Source organism: Ranitomeya variabilis, chromosome 2 (assembly GCF_051348905.1).
Source record: "Ranitomeya variabilis isolate aRanVar5 chromosome 2, aRanVar5.hap1, whole genome shotgun sequence".
Taxonomy (NCBI): Eukaryota; Metazoa; Chordata; class Amphibia; order Anura; family Dendrobatidae; genus Ranitomeya; species Ranitomeya variabilis.
The window spans coordinates 331,276,712-331,295,407 of NC_135233.1; the positions used below are offsets into that span (position 1 = coordinate 331,276,712).

General features: G+C 46.8%; 1 protein-coding gene across 1 annotated transcript in view; it reads right to left on the reverse strand.

Annotated features, from left to right (window-relative positions):
• Positions 1 to 18,085, reverse strand: part of CCDC160 (coiled-coil domain containing 160) — an 84,014-nt gene extending 65,929 nt beyond the window's left edge. The window contains exon 1 of the mRNA XM_077285333.1: positions 17,989 to 18,085. The gene's annotated coding sequence lies outside the window, so the exon portion shown is untranslated. The remainder of the gene's footprint in view (positions 1 to 17,988) is intronic.
• Positions 18,086 to 18,696: the final 611 nt, after the last annotated feature.

Here is an 18,696-nt window from a genome sequence, read left to right on the forward strand (position 1 = left end):
TCTCCGGAATACCATGCAAACGGACCACATTTTGAAAAAACAGAGGAACCAACTCGGAAGAAGAAGGCAACTTAGGCAGGGGAACCAAATGGACCATCTTAGAGAAACGATCACACACCACCCAGATGACAGACATCTTCTGAGAAACAGGAAGATCCGAAATAAAATCCATCGAGATGTGCGTCCAGGGCCTCTTCGGGATAGGCAAGGGCAACAACAATCCACTAGCCCGAGAACAACAAGGCTTGGCCCGAGCACAAACGTCACAAGACTGCACGAAGCCTCGCACATCTCGAGACAGGGAAGGCCACCAGAAGGACCTTGCCACCAAATCCCTGGTACCAAAGATTCCAGGATGACCTGCCAACGCAGAAGAATGAACCTCAGAAATGACTTTACTGGTCCAATCATCAGGAACAAACAGTCTACCAGGTGGGCAACGATCAGGTCTATCCGCCTGAAACTCCTGCAAGGCCCGCCGCAGGTCTGGAGAAACGGCAGACAATATCACTCCATCCTTAAGGATACCTGTAGGTTCAGAATTACCAGGGGAGTCAGGCTCAAAACTCCTAGAAAGGGCATCCGCCTTAACATTCTTAGAACCCGGCAGGTAGGACACCACAAAATTAAACCGAGAGAAAAACAACGACCAGCGCGCCTGTCTAGGATTCAGGCGTCTGGCGGACTCAAGATAAATTAGATTTTTGTGGTCAGTCAATACCACCACCTGATGTCTAGCCCCCTCAAGCCAATGACGCCACTCCTCAAAAGCCCACTTCATGGCCAAAAGCTCCCGATTCCCAACATCATAATTCCGCTCGGCGGGCGAAAATTTACGCGAGAAAAAAGCACAAGGTCTCATCACGGAGCAATCGGAACTTCTCTGCGACAAAACCGCCCCAGCTCCGATTTCAGAAGCGTCGACCTCAACCTGAAAAGGAAGAGCAACATCAGGCTGACGCAACACAGGGGCGGAAGAAAAGCGGCGCTTAAGCTCCCGAAAGGCCTCCACAGCAGCAGGGGACCAATCAGCAACATCAGCACCCTTCTTAGTCAAATCAGTCAATGGTTTAACAACATCAGAAAAACCAGCAATAAATCGACGATAAAAGTTAGCAAAGCCCAAAAATTTCTGAAGACTCTTAAGAGAAGAGGGTTGCGTCCAATCACAAATAGCCTGAACCTTGACAGGATCCATCTCGATGGAAGAGGGGGAAAAAATATATCCCAAAAAGGAAATCTTTTGAACCCCAAAAACGCACTTAGAACCCTTCACACACAAGGAATTAGACCGCAAAACCTGAAAAACCCTCCTGACCTGCTGGACATGAAAGTCCCAGTCATCCGAAAAAATCAAAATATCATCCAGATACACAATCATAAATTTATCCAAATAATCACGGAAAATGTCATGCATAAAGGACTGAAAGACTGAAGGGGCATTTGAAAGACCAAAAGGCATCACCAAATACTCAAAGTGGCCCTCGGGCGTATTAAATGCGGTTTTCCACTCATCCCCCTGCTTAATTCGCACCAAATTATACGCCCCACGAAGATCTATCTTAGAGAACCACTTGGCCCCCTTTATGCGAGCAAACAAATCAGTCAGCAGTGGCAACGGATATTGATATTTAACCGTGATTTTATTCAAAAGCCGATAATCAATGCACGGCCTCAAAGAGCCATCTTTCTTAGCCACAAAGAAAAAACCGGCTCCTAAGGGAGATGACGAAGGACGAATATGTCCCTTTTCCAAGGACTCCTTTATATATTCTCGCATAGCAGCATGTTCAGGCACAGACAGATTAAATAAACGACCCTTAGGGTATTTACTACCCGGAATCAAATCTATGGCACAATCGCACTCCCGGTGCGGAGGTAATGAACCAAGCTTAGGTTCTTCAAAAACGTCACGATATTCAGTCAAGAATTCAGGAATCTCAGAGGGAATAGATGATGAAATGGAAACCACAGGTACGTCCCCATGCGTCCCCTTACATCCCCAGCTTAACACAGACATAGCTTTCCCGTCAAGGACTGGGTTATGAGATTGCAGCCATGGCAATCCAAGCACCAACACATCATGTAGGTTATACAGCACAAGAAAGCGAATAATCTCCTGGTGATCCGGATTAATCCGCATAGTTACTTGTGTCCAGTATTGTGGTTTATTGCTAGCCAATGGGGTGGAGTCAATCCCCTTCAGGGGTATAGGAGTTTCAAGAGGCTCCAAATCATACCCACAGCGTTTGGCAAAGGACCAATCCATAAGACTCAAAGCGGCGCCAGAGTCGACATAGGCATCCGCGGTAATAGATGATAAAGAACAAATCAGGGTCACAGATAGAATAAACTTAGACTGTAAAGTGCCAATTGAAACAGACTTATCAAGCTTCTTAGTACGCTTAGAGCATGCTGATATAACATGAGTTGAATCACCGCAATAGAAGCACAACCCATTTTTTCGTCTAAAATTCTGCCGTTCACTTCTGGACAGAATTCTATCACATTGCATATTCTCTGGCGTCTTCTCAGTAGACACCGCCAAATGGTGCACAGGTTTGCGCTCCCGCAGACGCCTATCGATCTGGATAGCCATTGTCATGGACTCATTCAGACCCGCAGGCACAGGGAACCCCACCATAACATCCTTAATGGCATCAGAGAGACCCTCTCTGAAATTCGCCGCCAGGGCGCACTCATTCCACTGAGTAAGCACAGCCCATTTACGGAATTTCTGGCAGTATATTTCAGCTTCGTCTTGCCCCTGAGATAGGGACATCAAGGCCTTTTCCGCCTGAAGTTCTAACTGAGGTTCCTCATAAAGCAACCCCAAGGCCAGAAAAAACGCATCCACATTGAGCAACGCAGGATCCCCTGGAGCCAATGCAAAAGCCCAATCCTGAGGGTCGCCCAGGAGCAAAGAAATCACAATCCTGACCTGCTGAGCAGGATCTCCAGCAGAGCGAGATTTCAGGGACAAAAACAACTTGCAATTATTTTTGAAATTTTGAAAGCAAGATCTATTCCCCGAGAAAAATTCAGGCAAAGGAATTCTAGGTTCAGATATAGGAACATGAACAACAAAATCTTGTAAGTTTTGAACTTTCGTGGTGAGATTATTCAAACCTGCAGCTAAACTCTGAATATCCATTTTAAACAGGTGAACACAGAGCCATTCCAGGATTAGAAGGAGAGAGAGAGAGAAAGGCTGCAATATAGGCAGACTTGCAAGAGATTCAATTACAAGCACACTCAGAACTGAGAAAAAAAAAAAAAAAATCTTCAGCAGACTTCTCTTTTCTCTCCTTTCTCTGTCAATTAATTTAACCCTTTATGGCCGGTCAAACTGTTATGGTTCTCAATGGCAAGAGAACATAGCCCAGCAAACATACGAACTAGCTCTTGGAAGGATGGAAACTAAACTGACCATGAACTAAACCTGCCGCACAACTAACAGTAGCCGGGTAGCGTAGCCTGCGTTTTATCCCTAGACGCCCAGCGCCGGCCGGAGGACTAACTAATCCTGGCAGAGGAAAATATAGTCCTGGCTCACCTCTAGAGAAATTTCCCCGAAAGGCAGACCGAGGCCCCCACAAATATTGGCGGTGATTTTAGATGAAATGACAAACGTAGTATGAAAATAGGTTTAGCAAAATTGAGGTCCGCTTACTAGATAGCAGGAAGACAGAAAGGGCACTTTCATGGTCAGCTGAAAACCCTATCAAAATACCATCCTGAAATTACTTTAAGACTCTAGTATTAACTCATAACATCAGAGTGGCAATTTCAGATCACAAGAGCTTTCCAGACACAGAAACGAAACTACAGCTGTGAACTGGAACAAAATGCAAAAACAAACAAGGACTAAGTCCAACTAAGCTGGGAGTTGTCTAGCAGCAGGAACATGCACAGAAAGGCTTCTGATTACAATGTTGACCGGCATGGAAGTGACAGAGGAGCAAGGCTAAATAGCGACTCCCACATCCTGATGGAAAAAGGTGAACAGAGAGGATGATGCACACCAGTTCAATTCCACCAGTGGCCACCGGGGGAGCCCAAAATCCAATTTCACAACAGCCATCACACACTAAAAGACGCTTTTTATTGCAAAAAAATGTTTTTTGCGTTACCACCTTTTGAGTGCTATCATTTTTCCATATTTTGGTCCACAGAGTCATGTGAGGTCTTGTTTTTTGCGGGACGAGTTGACGTTTTTATTGGTAACATTTTTGGGCATGTAACATTTTTTGATCGCTTTTTATTCCGATTTTTGTGAGGCAGAATGACCAAAAACCAGCTATTAATGAAATTCTTTTTGGGGAGGCGTTTATACCGTTCCACGCTTGGTAAAATGGATAAAGCAATTTTATTCTTCAGGTCAGTACAATTACAGCGATACCTCATTTATATCTTTTTTTATGTTTTGGAGCTTTTATACGATAAAAACTATTTTATAGAAAAAATAATTATTTTTGCATCGCTTTATTCTGAGGACTATAACTTTTTTATTTTTTCGCTGCTGATGCTGTATAGTGGCTCGTTTTTTGCGGTTCAAGATGATGTTTTCAGTGGTACCATGGTTATTTATATCCGTCTTTTTGATCGCATGTTATTCCACTTTTTGTTCGGCAGTATGATAATAAAGCGTTGTTTTTTGCCTCGTTTTTTTTTTTTCTTTTTTACGGTGTTCACTGAAGGGGTTAACTAGTGGGACAATTTTATAGGTCGGGTCGTTACGGACGCGGCAATACTAAATATGTGTACTTTTATTGTTTTTTTTTTTATTTAGCTAAAGGAATGTATTTATTGTAACAATATATATATTTTTATTATTTATTTAGGAATTTTTTTTTTCTTTTTTACACATGTCATTTTTTTTTCCTACATTTTTACTTTGCCCTGGGGGGGGGGGGCATCACAGTAAAGTGACAGATCGCCGATCTGACACTTTGCTGTGCACTGTGTCAGATCAGCAATATGACATGCACAGCTCCAGGCTTCCCGGCTCCTGCTCTGAGCAGGCGCTGTGAAGCCACCTCCCTGCAGGACCCGGATGCAGCCCCGCGGCCATTTTGGATCGGGGGCCTGCAAGGAGGAGACGCTCGGTACAAGGTGAGCACATCGCCTTGTACCGATCGTCTCAGGGAAGCACGCAGGGAGCCCCCTCCCTGCGCGATGCTTCCCTGTACCGCCGGAACACTGCGATCATGTTTGATCGCAGTGTGCCGGGGGTAAATGTGCCGGGGGTGGTCCGTGACCGCTCCTGTCACATAGTGCCGGATGTCAGCTGCGATAGTCAGCTGACACCCGGCCGCGATCGGCCATGCTCCCCCTCTGAGCGCGGCCAATCGCTCTGGACGTACTATTCCGTCCTTGGGAAGTAGGGCCCACCCCACATGGATGGAGTAGTACGTCCAATGACAGAAAGGGGTTTAAGTAAAAAGAAATCTAAACCTACAGGGCTCTGTGTGAAATAGTGATTGCCCCCCCTTAAAACATAAATTAACTGTGGTTTATCACATCTTTGGGAAGCTGAGTGTCAAATTCCCTAGTCACATCCAGGCCTGATTATTGCCATACTTGTTCTTAATCAAGAAATCACTGAAATAGGACCTGCCTGTGAAAGTGAAGTAGACCAAAAATTCCTTAAACGCTAGACATCATGACGTGATCCAACGAAATTCTGGAACAAAGGAGAAACAAAGTAATTGAGATCTATCAGTTTGGAAAATGTTCTAAAGCCATATCTAGAGCTTTGGGACTCCAGCGAACCACAGTGAGAGCCATTATCCCCAATGGCAAAAACATGGAACAGCAGTGAACCTTCCCAGGAGTGGCCGACCAACAAAAATTACCCCAAGAGCGCAGCAGTGACTCATCCGAGAGGTCACAAAAGACTCCACAACAACATCTAAAGGACTGCAGGCCTTACTTGCCAAGTTAAGCTCAGTGTTCATGACTCCACCATAAGAAAGAGACTGGGCAAAAATGGCCTGCATGGCAGAGTTACAAGACGAAAACCACTGCTGAGCTTGTCTCAGTTTTGCCAGAAAACATCTTGATGACCCCCAAGAGTTATTGGAGAATACTCTGTGGCAGCGCTGACAAGACAAAGTTGAACTCTTTGGAAGGTGTATGTCTCATTAAATCTGGAGTAGAAGTAACTCAGCATTTCAGAAAAGGAACATCATACCAATAGTAAAATATGGTGGTGGTAGTGTGATGGTCTGGGGCTGTTTTGTTGCTTCAGGACCTGGAAGACTTGGTGTGGTAAATGGAACCATGAATTCTGCTGTCTACCAAAAAATCCTAAAGAAGAATGTGCAGCCATCTGTTTGTGACCACAAGCTGAAGTGCACTTGGGTTATGCAGCAGGACAATGATCCAAAATACACCAGCAAGTCCACCTCTGAATGGCTTAAGAAAAACAAAATTTAGAGTATGGAGTGGCATAGTCAAAATTCTGACATTAATCATATTGAGATGCTGTGAGATGACCTTAAAAGGCAGTTCATGCTTGAAAACCCTCAAATGTGGCTGAATTAACACAATTCTGCAAAGATGAGTGGGACACAATTTCTCCAGAGTGTTGCAAAAGACTCATATCCAGTTATCACAAATACTTGATTGCAGTTGTTGCTGCTAAGGTTCGACCAACCAGTTATTAAGTTTACTTTTTCATGCAGGGCCCTGTAGGTTTGGATTTATTTTTCCCTTTATTTAAATTTAAATCTCCTGGTCCAGATGAATTACATCCTAGGGTACGGAAAGCGTTAGCAGAGGTAATGGTGGAACCACTAGCCAGAATCTTTGAAAAAGCCTGGAAAAGAGAGGTCCCAGAATAATGGAGAAGGGCAAATGTTGTCCCTATCTTCAAAAAAAGGAAAAAAGACAGAGCCCGGAAATTACAGGCCAGTAATCCTTACTTCTATACCAGGAGATATATTTGAACAAATTATTAAACAGCATGTATGTAAGTACTTGGATAAGAATACAATAATTAACCAGAGCCAGCATGGTTTTGTAGCAAACAAGTCATGCCAGACTAATCTAATTTCCTACTATGATGAAATCACTGACTGGGTGGATCAGGGAAATGCGGTAGATATAGTGTATCTCGACTTCAGCAAATCATTTGAAAAAGTATCTCATACTATACTTATTGAAAAATGACATTGACAAAGCTGACTGATGGATTCATAACTGGCTCAGTGATCTTATTCAAAGAGTAGTTATAAATGGTTGCACTTCCAATTGGAAAAGTGTTTTATGTGGGGTACCACAAGGCTCTGTCCTGGACCCATTGTTGTTCAACATTTTTATAAATGATCTAAATAAGGAAACAGAAGGTAAACTAATCAAATTTGCAGATGATTCAAAGCTGGGAGTGACAGCTAATACTAGAGAAGACAGATAAAGGATTCAGAAGGATCTAGATAAGCTTGAACAATGGGCAGAGACTAAAGGTACCTTCACACTGAACAACTTTCCAACGAGAACGACAATGATCCGTGACGTTGCAGCATCCTGGATAGCGATATCGTTGTGTTTGACACGCAGCAGCGATCTGGATCCCGCTGTGATATCGTTGGTCGGAGCTAGAAGGCCAGCACCTTATTTCGTCGTTAGGTCGGTGTGTATCGTCATGTTTGACAGCAAAAGCAACGATGCCAGCAATGTTTTACAATGGTAACCAGGGTAAATATACTCACCTTCTGATGTCTGTCACGTCCCCCGGCGTCCGCGCTGCTGCTCAGAGCTTCCTGCACTGAATGTGTCAGTGCCGGCCGTAAAGCCGAGCACAGCGGTGATGTCACCGCTGTGCTCTGCCGGCCCTGACACATTCAGTGCAGGAAGCTCTGAGCAGCAGTGCGGACACCGGGGGACGTGACAGACATCAGAAGGTGAGTATGTAGTGTTTTGTTTTTTTTTACTTTTACAATGGCAACCAGGGTAAATATCGGGTTACTAAGCGCGGCCCTGCACTTAGTAACCCGATGTTTACCCTGGTTACCCGGGTGCTACAGGGGACTTCGGCATCGTTGAAGACAGTTTCAACGATGCCGAAGTCGTTCCCCTGATCGTTGGTCGCTGGAGAGAGCTGTCTGTGTGACAGCTCCCCAGCGACCTAAACAGCGACGCTGCAGCGATCGGCTCGTTGTCTATATCGCTGCAGCGTTGCTGAGCGTGACGGTACCTTAAGAGAATGGTATTGAACAGGGAGAAATGCAAGGTTCTACATCTGGGCAAGAAAAACAAAAATGACATGAACAGAATGGGAGGAATAGAACTAAGCAACAGCACATGTGAAAAAGTGTTGGGTATACTAATAGATCACAGACTGCACATGAGGCAACAGTGTGATGCAGCAGCAAAAAAATGCAAACACAGTTCTGGGATGTATTAAAAGAAGCATACAGTCTAGATCACATGTAGTAATTATGCCCCTCTGTCCTCCTTGGTTAGACCTCATCTTGAATATTGTGTACATTTTTGGGCACCACACTTTAAAAACAGACATAGAAAAACTGGAGCAAGTTCAGAGAAGAGCTACCAGGGTGGTGAGCGCAAACTATGTCCTACGAGGAACGGTAGCATTGCAAAAAAGAAGGCTAACAACAAAATCAAAAGCTGTCTACAAATATCTAAAGGGCTGTCGAACTGTAGATTGATCAGCTTCATTCTCATTTGCACAAGGAAAGACTAGAAGCAATGAGATGAAACTGAATGGAAGGAGACACTGATTAGATATTAGAAACAACTTTTTAACAGTCTGGGTGATCAACGAGTGTAACAGGCTGACAAGAGAGATGGCAAGTTCTCCTTCAATGGAAGTCTTCAAACAGAGGCTGGACAGACATCTGTCTGGGATGATTTAGTGAATCCTGCACGGCCCAAATGACCCAGGAGGTCCCTTCCAACTCTATAATTCTATGATAGCTTAATGAATCTTGCATTAAGCAGGGTGTTATTATTATTATTTATATAGCACCATTGATTCCATGGTGCTGTACAAGAGAAGGGTTTACGTGAGGGAAGATATTGGGTGATTAGTTCAGAAATATACGGAGATGAAAGGTTATGGATGGCTTTCTAGGTCAGTGTTAGTAGTTTAAACTGGATACGCTGGGAAATTGGGAGCCAATGAAGGGATTTGCAAAGAGGGGAAGCAGGAGTGTAGTGAGGAGAGAGATTATTAGTATTTTTCACTTTGTAAGACGCTCCTGATTATAAGACACGCCACAAATTTTGAGGAGAAAAATAGGAAAAAACGTTTTTTAAATAAAATGGTGGTGTTTCTTATAATCCATTTGTCTTATTGCTTACCGGGGGGGGGGGGTGGCTGCAGTGAAGCGGGATTCCAGGGTCGCTGCTGGAGGAGGCAGGAGTGGAGCGTTGCTGCAGGCCGCAGGCTGGGATGATGGGTTGTGCAGGTGTCCTGTGCTGCGGGGGTCTCCTGTGCTGCGGGGGGGCTCCTGTGCAGCAGGGGTGTCTCAGCTGATACTGGCGTCTCCGGTGCTGCGGCGGGGGGGTCTGCTGACATTTTGAGAAAGGCCAGAGACCCCCGGCAGTTCATCCATGCTTTCCTGTGCGGTGGACTTTGGGAAAATGGCCACCGGGAGGCAGCACATGCGCAGATGGAGATCTCGGCACCAAGGTCTCGGGAGATGAGATATCAGCGCTGACATCTCATCTCTCGAGATCTGCCTCCGGCAGCCATTTTCCCAGAGCCACGACACAGGAGGAAACCACGGAACTGCAGGGGGGCTCTGGCCTTTCACGAAATGTCGGCAGAGCCCCCCCGCAGCATGCAACGGTACCGGTAAGCGGTATATCCGCATTGTAAGACGCATCCCCATTTCCCCCTCAAATTTTGGGGAAAAAAGTGCGTCTTAAAAAGCGAAAAATACGGTAGTCAGGCAGCAGAGTTAAGGATGGACTGGAGAGGTGCAAGAGTGTTAGAAGATAGGCCACAGAGGAGGATATTGCAGTAGTCAGGCGGGAGATGATTAGGGCATGCACAAGCATTTTGATAGAGTGAGGGTTGAGGAAAGGATGGATTCTTGAAGTATTTTTGAGCTGGAGGCGACAGGAGGTGGAAAGAGCTTGGATGTGCGGTTTGAAGGACAGGGCAGAGTCAAAGGTTACTCCGAGGCAGCGGACTTCCGGTACGGGGGAAAGTGTGATGTCCTTAATTGTGATAGATAGGTCAGGTAGGGAAGATATGTGAGATGGAGGAAAGATAATTAGTTCAGATTTCTCCACATTGAGCTTGAGGAAGCGAGAGGAGAAGGAGGATATGGCTGATAGATACTCCGGGATTCTGGACAGCAGAGAGGTGACATCTGGGCCAGAGAAGTAGATCTGAGTGTCATCAGCATAAAGGTGGTACTGGAAGCTATAGGACTTTATGAGTTGTCCCAGGCCAAGGGTATAGATTGAGAAGAGAAGCGGTCCTAGGACAGAGCCTTGAGGGCAGGAGCGGATTATAATAGGGTGAATATGGGTGGTAACCCAGGGCCTAGTGGTGTGGGGGGCCCTGGGCTACCGCTCAGATTGCTCGCCGCCATCAGGGCATTACTGCCCTGACTGGCGTATGGGCCCGGTGGGCAGAGAGGGGGCCCGCATCGGGCCCCGTCTCATCTGCTCACTGGGCCCCTACCGGCGCTGCGGCAGTTTCACCTATTGACGTGCGGGCACGCGCCCGCATGTCAATAGTTAACAACAGCCGCCAGCCAATTGGAGGCCGTCAGTCGCTGGCGAGTGCGCGCTGCTGGAGGGAGCTCGCCGCTGGAGCGCACAGGTCAGGTGAGGAGAACTCGTTTTTTTTTTTTGCTAACGGCAATCCGGGGGCCCGGGCGGGCCAGAATGCTGGACACTGTGGGCAATATGCTGGACACACTGGGGCAGATTGCTGGTGGACACACTGTCTGGAGGCAACGCTGGAGACACTGGGGCAGATTGCTGGACACACTGTCTGGGGGCAATGCTGGACACACTGGGGCAGATTGCTGGACACACTGTCTGGGGGCAATGCTGGACACACTGGGGCAGATTGCTGGACACACTGTCTGGGGGCAATGCTGGACACACTGGGGCAGATTGCTGGACACACTGTCTGGGGGCAATGCTGGACCCACTGGGGGTAATATGCTGGACACACTGGGGCAGATTGCTGGACACACTGTCTGGAGGCAATGCTGGACAAACTGGGGCAGATTGCCGGACACACTGTCTGGGGGAAATGCTGGACACACTGGGGGTAATATGCTGGACACATTGGGGGTAATATGCTGGACACACTGGGGCAGATTGCTGGACACACTGTCTGGGGGCAATGCTGGACACACTGGGGCAGATTGCTGGACACACTGGGGGTAATTGTTATGACCCCAGTGGACAGGGTCTCAGAGGAATGTGTAAGTCTGCAAGATACAAAAATCCAGCTCATAGGGCTGTGGTAACTGGGTTGACCAAATAGCTACTCCTAACGCCAACACTAGAAGTAGCCGGGGATCATGCCTACGGTGATCGCTAGATGACTCGCGCCAGCCGGAGAATCTAACTACCCCTAGGAGAAGAAAACAAAGACCTTTCTTGCCTCCAGAGAAAGGGACCCCAAAGCAAGATACAAGCCCCCCACAAATAATAACGGTGAGGTAAGAGGAAATGACAAACACAGAAATGAACCAGGTTCAGCAAAGAGAGGCCAGCTTACTAATAGCAGAATATAGCAAGATAACTTATCTGGTCAACAAAAACCCTATAAAAATCCACGCTGGAGATTCAAGAACCCCCGAACCGTCTAACGGTCCGGGGGGAGAACACCAGCCCCCTAGAGCTTCCAGCAAAGGTCAGGATACAGATAGGAACAAGCTGGACAAAAATACCAAACAAAACAAAAGCAAAAAGCAAAGAAGCAGACTTAGCTTGAAAAACAGGAACCAGGATCAGAGGACAAGAGCACAACAGATTAGCTCTGATTTCAACGATGCCAGGCATTGAACTGAAGGTCCAGGGAGCTTATATAGCAACGCCCCTGAACTAACGGCCCAGGTGAGGATATAGGAAAAGACAGACGCTCCAGAGTCAAATCACTAATGACCACTAGAGGGAGCAAAAAGCAAAATCACAACAGTACCCCCCCCTTAGTGAGGGGTCACCGAACCCTCACCACGACCACCAGGGCGATCAGGATGAGCGGCATGAAAGGCACGAACTAAATCGGCCGCATGAACATCAGAGGCGACCACCCAGGAATTATCTTCCTGACCATAGCCCTTCCACTTGACCAGGTACTGAAGCCTCCGCCTGGAGAGACGAGAATCCAAGATCTTCTCCACCACGTACTCCAACTCGCCCTCAACCAACACCGGAGCAGGAGGCTCAGCAGAAGGAACCACAGGCACAACGTACCGCCGCAACAAGGACCTATGAAACACGTTGTGGATAGCAAACGACACAGGTAGATCCAGGCGAAAGGATACAGGATTAAGAATTTCCAATATCTTGTAAGGACCAATAAAACGAGGTTTAAATTTGGGAGAGGAAACCTTCATAGGAACAAAGCGGGAAGAAAGCCACACCAAATCCCCAACACGTAGTCGGGGACCCACACCGCGGCGGCGGTTGGCAAAGCGCTGAGCCCTCTCCTGTGACAACTTCAAGTTGTCCACCACAAGATTCCAGATCCGCTGCAACCTATCCACCACAGAATCCACCCCAGGGCAGTCAGAAGGTTCCACATGACCCGAAGAAAAACGAGGGTGGAAACCAGAGTTGCAGAAAAACGGCAAAACCAAGGTGGCGGAACTAGCCCGATTATTAAGGGCAAACTCAGCTAACGGCAAGAAGGTCACCCAATCGTCCTGATCAGCAGAGACAAAACACCTCAAATAAGCCTCCAAAGTCTGATTAGTTCGCTCCGTCTGTCCATTAGTCTGAGGATGGAAAGCAGACAAAAACGACAAGTCAATGCCCATCCTACTACAAAAGGATCGCCAGAATCTGGAAACGAACTGGGATCCTCTGTCTGACACAATATTCTCAGGGATGCCGTGCAAACGAACCACGTTCTGGAAAAACACAGGAACCAGATCGGAAGAGGAAGGCAGTTTAGGCAAAGGAACCAAATGGACCATCTTGGAGAAGCGATCACATATCACCCAGATAACAGACATGTCCTGAGACACAGGAAGATCAGAAATGAAATCCATGGAGATATGTGTCCAAGGTCTCTTAGGGACAGGCAAGGGCAAGAGCAACCCGCTGGCACGAGAACAGCAAGGCTTAGCTCGAGCACAAGTCCCACAGGACTGTACAAATGACCGCACATCCCTAGACAAGGAAGGCCACCAAAAGGATCTGGCCACCAGATCTCTGGTGCCAAAAATTCCTGGGTGACCTGCCAACACCGAGGAATGAACCTCGGAAATGACTCTGCTGGTCCACTTATCAGGCACAAACAGTCTGTCAGGTGGACAAGAATCAGGCCTATCAGCCTGAAATCTCTGCAACACACGTCGCAGATCAGGAGAAATAGCTGACAAGATAATACCATCCTTAAGAATACCAACAGGTTCAGCGACTCCAGGAGCATCAGGCACAAAGCTCCTGGAAAGAGCATCGGCCTTCACATTCTTTGAACCTGGTAAATACGAGACAACAAAGTCAAAACGGGAGAAAAACAATGACCAGCGGGCCTGTCTAGGATTCAGGCGTTTAGCAGACTCGAGATACATCAGATTTTTGTGATCAGTCAAGACCACCACACGATGCTTAGCACCCTCGAGCCAATGACGCCACTCCTCAAATGCCCATTTCATGGCCAACAACTCCCGATTGCCCACATCATAATTTCGCTCCGCAGGCGAAAACTTCCTAGAGAAAAAGGCGCAAGGTCTCATAACAGAGCAACCAGGGCCTCTCTGCGACAAAACAGCCCCTGCTCCAATCTCTGAAGCATCCACCTCAACTTGAAAGGGAAGCGAGACATCAGGCTGGCACAAAACAGGCGCCGAAGTAAACCGACGTTTCAACTCCTGGAAAGCCTCCACGGCAGCAGGAGCCCAATTAACCACATCGGAGCCCTTCTTGGTCATATCCGTCAAAGGTTTCACAATGCTAGAAAAGTTAGCGATAAAACGACGGTAGAAGTTAGCGAAACCCAAGAACTTCTGAAGACTCTTAACTGACGAGGGCTGAGTCCAATCAAGAATAGCTCGGACCTTGACTGAGTCCATCTCCACAGCAGAAGGGGAAAAAATGAACCCCAAAAAGGGAACCTTCTGTACACCAAAAAGACACTTTGAGCCCTTGACAAACAAAGAATTTTCACGCAAAATTTTAAAGACCATCCTGACCTGCTCCACATGCGAGTCCCAATTATCAGAAAAAAACAGAATATCATCCAGATAAACGATCAGAAATTTATCCAGATAGTTCCGGAAAATGTCATGCATAAAGGACTGAAAAACTGAAGGGGCATTAGAGAGCCCAAAAGGCATCACCAAGTACTCAAAATGACCTTCGGGCGTATTGAATGCGGTTTTCCATTCATCCCCTTGCTTAATGCGCACAAGGTTGTACGCACCACGAAGGTCTATCTTGGTAAACCATTTGGCACCTTTAATCCGGGCAAACAAGTCAGACAACAGCGGCAAAGGATACTGAAATTTGACAGTGATCTTATTTAAAAGCCGATAGTCAATACAAGGCCTCAAAGATCCGTCCTTTTTAGCCACAAAAAAGAATCCCGCACCAAGAGGGGAAGAAGACGGACGGATGTGTCCTTTCTCCAGAGACTCCTTGATATATGAACGCATAGCGGTATGTTCAGGTATCGACAGATTAAACAGTCTTCCCTTAGGAAATTTACTGCCTGGAATCAAATCTATTGCACAGTCACATTCCCTATGAGGAGGCAATGCACTGGACCTGGACTCGCTAAAGACATCCTGATAATCAGACAAGTACTCCGGAACTTCCGAAGGCGTAGAAGAAGCAATAGACACAGGCAGGGAATCCTCATGAATACCACGACAGCCCCAACTAGACACTGACATAGCCTTCCAGTCAAGGACTGGATTATGGGTCTGTAACCATGGCAGCCCCAAAACAACCAAATCATGCATTTTATGTAGAACGAGAAAACGTATCACCTCGCGGTGTTCAGGAGTCATGCACATGGTAACCTGTGTCCAATACTGCGGCTTATTTTCTGCCAATGGCGTAGCATCAATACCCCTAAGAGGGATAGGATTTTCTAATGGTTCAAGAATAAAACCACAGCGCTTAGCAAATGAGAGATCCATAAGACTCAGGGCAGCACCTGAATCTACAAACGCCATGACAGGATAAGATGACAGTGAGCAAATCAAAGTTACAGACAGAATAAACTTAGGATGCAAATTACCAACGGTGACAGGACTAACAACCTTAGATATACGTTTAGAGCATGCTGAGATAACATGTGTAGAATCACCACAGTAGTAGCACAAGCCATTCCGGCGTCTATGAATTTTCCTCTCATTTCTAGTCAGGATTCTATCACATTGCATCAAATCAGGTGTCCGTTCAGACAACACCATGAGGGAATTTGCGGTTTTTCTATCACATTGCATCACATCAGGTGTCTGTTCAGACAACAACATGAGGGAATTTGCGGTTTTGCGCTCCCGCAACCGCCGGTCAATTTGAATAGCCAGGGACATGGTATCATTCAGACCTGTGGGAATGGGAAAACCCACCATAACATTCTTAATGGCCTCAGAAAGGCCATTTCTAAAATTAGCGGCCAGTGCACACTCGTTCCAATGTGTCAGCACGGACCATTTCCGAAATTTTTGGCAATACACCTCAGCCTCGTCCTGGCCCTGAGACATAGCCAGCAAGGCTTTCTCTGCCTGAATCTCAAGATTGGGTTCCTCATAAAGTAAACCGAGCGCCAGAAAAAACGCATCAATATCAGCCAATGCCGGATCTCCTGGCGCCAACGAAAAAGCCCAATCCTGAGGGTCACCCCGTAAGAATGAAATAACAATTTTTACTTGTTGAGCAGAGTCTCCAGACGAACAAGGTTTCAGGGACAAAAATAATTTACAATTATTCCTGAAATTCCTAAACTTAAATCGGTCTCCTGAAAACAGTTCAGGAATCGGAATCTTGGGTTCAGACCTAGGATTTCTGGTAACATAATCTTGTATACCCTGCACACGAGCGGCAAGCTGGTCCACACTTGTAATCAAGGTCTGGACATTCATGTCTGCAGCAAGCTTAAGCCACTCTGAGGTAAAGGGGAAAAGAAAAAAAAAATGAGAGAGGGAAAAAAAAAACTCAAAATTTTCTTTCTTATAATCCCACTTCTGCAATGCATTAAACATTTAATACTGGCCTGGCATACTGTTATGACCCCAGTGGACAGGGTCTCAGAGGAACGTGTAAGTCTGCAAGATACAAAAATCCAGCTCATAGGGCTGTGGTAACTGGGTTGACCAAATAGCTACTCCTAACGCCAACACTAGAAGTAGCCGGGGATCATGCCTACGGTGATCGCTAGATGACTCGCGCCAGCCGGAGAATCTAACTACCCCTAGGAGAAGAAAACAAAGACCTTTCTTGCCTCCAGAGAAAGGGACCCCAAAGCAAGATACAAGCCCCCCACAAATAATAACGGTGAGGTAAGAGGAAATGACAAACACAGAAATGAACCAGGTTCAGCAAAGAGAGGCCAGCTTACTAATAGCAGAATATAGCAAGATAACTTATCTGGTCAACAAAAACCCTATAAAAATCCACGCTGGAGATTCAAGAACCCCCGAACCGTCTAACGGTCCGGGGGGAGAACACCAGCCCCCTAGAGCTTCCAGCAAAGGTCAGGATACAGATAGGAACAAGCTGGACAAAAATACCAAACAAAACAAAAGCAAAAAGCAAAGAAGCAGACTTAGCTTGAAAAACAGGAACCAGGATCAGAGGACAAGAGCACCAGGGAGCTTATATAGCAACGCCCTGAACTAACGGCCCAGGTGAGGATATAGGAAAAGACAGACGCTCCAGAGTCAAATCACTAATGACCACTAGAGGGAGCAAAAAGCAAAATCACAACAGGTAATATGCTGGACACACTGGGGGTAATATGCTGGACACATTGGGGGTAATATGCTGGACACACTGGGGCAGATTGCTGGACACACTGTTGTCTGGGGGCAATGCTGGACACACTGGGGCAGATTGCTGGACACACTGTCTGGGGGCAATGCTGGACACACTGGGGCAGATTGCTGGACACACTGGGGGTAATATGCTGGACACACTGGGGGCAATGCTGAACACACTGGGGCAGACTGCTGGACACACTGGGGGCAATGCTGGACACACTGGGGCAGATTGCTGGTGAACACACTGTCTGGGGGCAATGCTGGAGACACTGGGGCAGATTGCTGGACACACTGCCTGGGGGCAATGCTGGACACACTGGGGCAGGTTGCTGGATACTGGGGCAATATGCTGGACATACTGGGGCAGATTGCTGGACACACTGGGGGTAAAATGCTGGACACACTGGGGCAGATTGCTGGACACACTTGGGGCAGGACTGGAGGCATGGGCAGAATGTAGATACGGGGCATGATTGGAGACACTGGGCAGAATGAAAGACATGGGGCAGGATTGGATCATGGGTCAGGATGGATACGATGGAGGCAGATGGGGCAGGATGGGGAGATCATATGGGGTAGAATGGATACTCATGAGGGCAGGATGCGAGAACATATGGCTGGAGCCAGGAATGAGATAAACCGGGCCAGGATGGGGAATATTATTACCATAGGGGCTAATTAAAGGGCCACTGTCACCCCCTCCAGCCGTTATAAACTAAAAGAGCCACCTTGTGCAGCAGTAATGCTGCATTCTAACAAGGTGGCTCTTTTAGTTTTTGGTGCATGTATTGCCAAAATAATGCGTTTTATAAATTCTCCAAAATACCTTTCTTTCGCCAGGGAGGCAGGTCCTCACCCCCCTGCTTGAAACGCCAGGCTGCAGTCACTCAAATCTTCAGGGGCGCTGGGCGCCGCCCCCTCCGCGCTGTGTTTGCATGAAATCCGGCGCCTGCGCTGTGTAGTACTGTCTGGTGCAGGCGCAGTGAGCTCTGGCCGTCTGACGTCACAGCCAGGCTTGCAGACTGCCCCTGTGTGGCCGCCCTGCTTGTGAATCCCAGCCCCGCACTCTGCATAATGCATAACAGAGTGTGTGCGTGTGTCCCTGCGCCATTAGGTATGTGATTGGAGACGCTGCCACTGTGCATTATGGCCTTTGTTTATTTATGGCCTTTGTTTACTGATGTCTGTAACCTAGTGATGTCTCCCAGGGCTTCCACATGCTCTTTCACCGCCGTTTATGTAGTGGTAAGATCTGTCACTTTTTAGCCATGTTTCTGCGATTTGATCTTTTGTAAATTATTAATAAATCTTTTTGCAATATACTTTTGTATTATTTGGACCTTATTACACTGTATACTATATACAGAGGTCCTGTGTATAATATCACCAGTGATCTCTGTATAACCTCTACACAAACACTGCATACTAAGTACAGATCTCCTGTGAATACTGGCACTTATGGTGATAGTATTGTGTTTTGGTTTTTTTTATTACTGATCAGTATTGTAGTACTCAGTCACTATGTGGTGGTAAT